General features: G+C 47.1%; 1 long non-coding RNA gene across 1 annotated transcript; it reads right to left on the bottom strand.

Moving 5' to 3' along the window:
- Positions 1-882: 882 nt before the first annotated feature.
- LOC117012715 (uncharacterized) lies at positions 883-1,622 on the bottom strand. Its single transcript, XR_004421224.1, has 3 exons — positions 1,499-1,622; positions 1,253-1,357; positions 883-1,139 (listed from the first exon to the last, which is right to left on the bottom strand). It is a non-coding gene; the product is annotated as an uncharacterized LOC117012715 (long non-coding RNA).
- Positions 1,623-5,722: the final 4,100 nt, after the last annotated feature.

Here is a 5,722-nt window from a genome sequence, read left to right as displayed (position 1 = left end):
GCCACATTTCATCCAGAGTGCTCTTTCTGAGAATGGCTTCCAGACACCTTGTGAGAAGCTGGCTGCCTTCCTTGCCTGTGACATCAGATGTTCAGCTACTCCTGTGAACATCCCCCAGGCTTGTGCCCACCACTCAAGAGTTGGTCTAACACTGCCCTATCTGTCTTTGCTTTAGGCTGGCACCACCATCCACGGATAAACAGTGTCAGCTCTGACTTGTGGGTCTGGAGTTCTGGAGATGGGGCTAGTGGTGAAAACCTCGGAAATCCCTTTTTTTGTTGTTGTTGTTTTTTTGGTTAATACTACAGACCTTAATTATTTTACTTATTGAATATATCTGACATATAACATTGTGTAAATTTAAGGTGTACAATGTGTTAACTTGATACATTCATACATTGCAATATGATTACTGTTGTAGCAATACTTAGCGCCTCTATCACATTGCATAATTCTAGGACAATACTGTTGTCTATATTCAATCATTATACTGTGCATTAGATCTCTATGGCTTTTTTTTTTTTTTTTACTACATGTGGCAAGTTTGTACCCCTAAACAACATCTATCTCATCTCCATTTTACTCTGTTTTTTACAAGTTTGACTTTTTTAGATTCCACATATAAGAGATATCTTTCTGTCTGACTTATTTCACTTAACACAGTGTGCTCAAGGTCCATCCATGTTGTCACAAATGGCAGGATATCCTCCTTTCTCAGGGCTGAAATATATATATATATATCATATCATATCATATCATCTTTTGACTCCCAGAGACAGCCAGGTATAAGCACCATCCATTTTCAGGTCTACTTGACTCCATAGGTGATAAGCCTCAGAAATCTTGATTGTCTCAGGTTGGAGGTAGAACGTGAAGTCCAGATAATGGCTTTTGGGGATCACCAATATTCGGGACTGTTGGGATCTCCAGGATTGGCTCCCTGTGCTGCCATTTTCGCTGCCTTCAGTTCCCTAGACAGGCTGGGGCAGCGTCTCTTGCTTGGTCGGGCCAGGTGGGGAGGGCGAGCCTCCAACACCTTGCGAAGACAGGTTCTGGGAGCGGGGTATCTTTTCTGCTGTGCCACCACTGAATCCTGTCCAGCCTCAGGGATCATCCGCACCTGGCCGGCTTCACCTGGGCTGGAGGTGTGCAGGGAAGAAGGGTATGTGGGCAAGGGAAGAAAGGAGGACAGTCAGCAGAGGAAGCCTGCTGGGGTGGCCATGTTGGGTAAGGCTTCAGGGGCGACACATACAGGAAAGAAGTTGGAGAGCGGGTGGGAAGAGGGGAGGATCAACGAAGGGAAATGACGGCCAGCAGATCTCTTCCCCCACATTCCTCCTGGGATTTTTTTCATTCCCTTGGTTATAGAAGAATAACAATTAGCAAATTCAGTAAAAAAGAGCCAGAAATGGAGATTGTTTGTGCATTTGGGGGCCAACATGCATTAGTGAAGGAATGTGACCAGAACTATATATAACCCCTCTCTTGGCCCACCCACCTGTCCAGCCGAGTGAGCGATGGTCTGTTTGTTCTGGGCTGGTATGTAGCTCATTGCACTCTGGGAGCCCACCATCTGGACCCGGGCCTCGCTGCCAGTAGCTCTCAGTGACCATATATGGCAAAATGATATATGTGATAAAAAGAAGCCAAATTCTCCAGTTGCGTCAGCCCCCGGAGCATGCAGCCAGCTTGGCTTGAAACCCTTGTAGCCCCACTCTCTGCCTCCCGCCCCCAACCCTTGCTCGGGAAACCAAAGGTGCTCAGCGATTGGCTGGGGGACTTGAGGGGAGGGGACTCTCCTCTCCTTCAATGCCTTCCCTGCAAGCTCGGGTCCAGACTGACTTCAACGTTTGTTTGGGGTGGGGAGCACGGTTAGCGAGCGTCAGAGCTGTGAGTGTGTTTGAGCGTGGCCTTAAATCAGGAAGATTAGAAGTTAAGGATGATAACTCATATTCTTTCCAGAAAACAGTCTGGTATGACGCCAGTGTGTATGTGGGTAGTAGGGGTACAGCCCACCCCAAATTCCAAGGATAAAGTTAACCCGTGTTCCCCAACATATCTACAATCCCCTTGAACCTTAACTCACCAGGAGAAAGATGCTGTCTAGATTACTTAGCTGGGGGTGGATAGTGGGGATGATAGATTATTATATCCCCTCTACAATTTCCTTTCTCTTCCCCTCTGTCTTGCCCCCAGCAGCCAAACCTCATGGCTACATGAACCCTCAGCAGTTAATTTCCACTCTGGGCCAGGCGCTGTGCTGGAAGCTGGGCGAAGGCAGCCCTCAATCAGCTGGCCCTGGGGGAGAGATATGAGGCACTGGCCATTGCTACAGCGGGTATCCAGCCCAGACACAGGAAGCGAAGGAGGGACACTGGAGCCAAGTTTAAAGGGCGACCAGTAGTTTGCCTCGCAATGGATGGGGATTAGGAACAGAAACCCTAGGCTGAGGAGAGAGGGTGAGAGTGGGTGGGTGAGATCCAGGTTGGTGAGGTGAGACATGAAACTGGGAGGTAGGCAGGAGCCAGAGCAGGGAGGCCTTTTCCAGGAAGTACTGAAAGGTCTGGACCTCTGCAGACCTCCCCGGCCTCCAATCACATCTGAGCCCACACTCCCCGAGCATGTGCCAGGTCCAGCACACATGCCAATATCCTGTGGTGTACACAGACACACAGCACACACACACACACTCTTAGAAATGTGCAGCTATACGTGCTCATGCACACCCATTGCACATCACATAAGCAAGGAAATTTGGCAAAGAGGAAGAAAAGAAGAACAATGGAATAGGAACGAGAATGAGGGAGACATGGCAGGCCCAGTGAAGGCACCCTGCCAGGAAGGGGTGGGTGGTGGGAGTGGGAAGTGTGTGGGAGGGAGAGCCAGGAGCTATTGTTGAAGGGCAGGAACTTTCTAGCATACTCTGAGTGCCTCTTTTGGGGAAGAAACAGACAATAATGGAGACAGCTGGTCAGCAGAGGTGGGGTGGGGACCAAGCATAGGCTTTCTAGTTCAGCCTCCCCCAACCAACAGCTCAGCTCAGGAAACGTGTGTATGAGTCTTTGCAGGGGTCAACACCCCCTCTCCATCACCCGTCTCTCACGTCCACACCTGTGGGAACTGTGGCCCCTTTAATTCTACTTCTCTGAGCTGATCACAAGTCTGGGGCACTGGCTGCAGGAGGTCCCTGAGAAAATGCTCCAGTGTGATCCAACAGGGAAGTAGGGCCTGGGGGCCTTGTTTGGCTTTCTCTCCTCCAGGGTGCATATATTGACCAGCTACGTCCCCTGACATCCTGGAAGCATGAGAGCCTATCCTGAAGGAGAGTTAATGTCATCATGTGTCAACATGCCTTCAGAGACTTGTGTTCACTGAACATTCACAGGGAAGGATAGATTTTAGGACCCAGCTTAGTCATTGCTTCCACAAGACCTGGTTCCCCAGGTACCCTTCTATGTACTCACCTGGATGAGTGGGATTCTATGTATCCCACAATGCAGTGGGATATGTCCAGAGGGAACAAGGAGCAAGGTCTCTTCTGACCTAGCTTGTAAGTCACTCATTGTCACTTACATTATATTCTGTTTATCTCATAGAGTAAGACAAGCAGGAGACGCCACTCAGGCACAAATACCAGGAGGTTAAGATCTTTAAGGGCCATCTTGGAGGCTGGTTACCATAGTTACTAGATTTTGGGTTATTTATTATGCAGCTCTAGAAAACTAACACAGCGTGGATGCCCTTGACAGGGTGACAGGCAGATAAGGTTGGGTGGACTTAACTCTATATTCTCTTTATTAGACGGGATTCTTTATGTCTCTATATTAGACAGGATTTTTTTTCCATTGTGAGAGATAAAAATTCACTTCAAACTGAAGTATAGATATTTATTGACTCATATAACAGAAAAGCCTAGAAATAGTGCTGGTTTCAGGAGTAGCTGAAATTAAGATTTCATGGGAAAGTACATGACTAATTTTGCCAAATGGGAGACAGGGACAAGTTAGAGATGTTTGGAGGAAGAAAACGTCAGTAGAAGGGAAAGTAACAGCTCACGTAGGTTCACTGTACTATTCTCTTCATTTTTATGGTCTGTCTCTCTGTCTTCACATGTATAGTGTTAACCACAATCATGTGCACAGCACGACAACCTCAGGGCACAGAGTGATTCTCTGCATTGATTTGCTCCAGGGACATATCTGGACACCTCTCCCCCAAAGTCCTCAAGACCTTCCAGATGACAAGCCTTATCCAGCAGTCCCCTTCCCATTATGGGAAGTCCACTTTGCTCTAACCCCCATGTCTGTGGCATATATTTGCTGCTTTTCAGTAAATCAGTCCAAACTGCAGGCCCCTGCTCTGCCGAAAAGGTTGGGCCACTCAGTTTCTTTGGATGCAAGGAATACATGCTGTGGGGAAGAATGGCATCTGTCATGCTTGATCCACAGTCTTAGGATCAGGCTTGGCACATAGCAGATGATCTATAAATATTCGTTGAATGAATGACATATTTTCAAGAAAACGGGAGTTGTTGTAAGGCTACGGAAGGTCCAGACCAGAAGTGGAAGTCAGAAGGGAAGCAGCCTCAGGGACCTGCAAGACTGCTATAGATTTCCTCCCGCCCAGTGTTTCTTCCTCACTATGCATTGGCTCTGTTCTACTTCCTTGCCCTCTGGCTTTCTCTGCCGACTTGTCTCCACTCACACCAGCTCAGCTTTCCAAGCCCCTAGGCTTCTTCATGGTATTCTTTACTTCTAACGTTCAGGTCCTGCCTTGTAGGAAGCTTATGCTGTCCCTGACTCCCTTCTCATATACCTAACCACTTCCTCCAAACTAGATCTTTCCCTTCAACATTTAAAGATTCTCTAGGCTCTCCCATTGAAATAACTAACAAATCCTCTCTTAACACATGTCCTCTTCCAGTTACTGCTTTCCATCCCTTCACAACCAACTTCTTAAAAGGGTGTCCATATTCCATTTTACGTTTTCCACCTCACACTCAGTTCTGACTCACTCCACTGACTTAAGTCTTGCTCTGGTACCGGTGACACCTAGTTGGTCACATCCCCTTCTTGCATGACCCCTCAATCACATTAAACACAGTTGGCCAATCCTTTCATGAATTCATTGGGTTCCCCCCACTTCCCCTAGTTGCTTGCTCCATCTCAGCCTCCTTCACAAGCTCACCCCTCCTCTCTCAGGCTGGTGGAATTTATTAAGACCAGGCCCCTGAGTCCCCTTGTTGCCCATTTTGTACTCGCTCATTGGGCAGGTCATTCATGTTACTTACATAGGCTTTTCTGTTACTGTATACACATCCATGACTCTTGAGATAATCACTATCCATTTTCTTCTTATTCCAAGAACATATTAGGACTTCCCCATCTCCTCAGGACCTGGTCATGAACATGCGCATAAGTGCCTTATGTCACTCCACGGCTTTGAGAATCAGTAAGCAATTCATGATGTCTCCTTTCTCTGCCTTAATCATAATGGGAGCATGTGTTGAGGTGGAAGGAAGTTTCATCAACCTGGTCCCTGAGTGTCCATGACTAGCAAAGCCTTCCTGATGACCCATTTTAGATACGTAGCATAATAAGAAATAAATCTTGTTGAATAAAGATCCTGAGATCTGGATTCCATCTATCTATCTGTCATCTATCTATTCTACTTATAATGTCTTTGTTGAATTTCGGTGTCAGGGTATTTCTGGCCTCATAAA

Source organism: Rhinolophus ferrumequinum, chromosome 21 (genome assembly GCF_004115265.2).
Source record: "Rhinolophus ferrumequinum isolate MPI-CBG mRhiFer1 chromosome 21, mRhiFer1_v1.p, whole genome shotgun sequence".
NCBI lineage: Eukaryota > Metazoa > Chordata > Mammalia > Chiroptera > Rhinolophidae > Rhinolophus > Rhinolophus ferrumequinum.
Note: the sequence above shows the minus strand (reverse complement) of the source record. Positions and strands in the feature narration are given on the sequence as shown.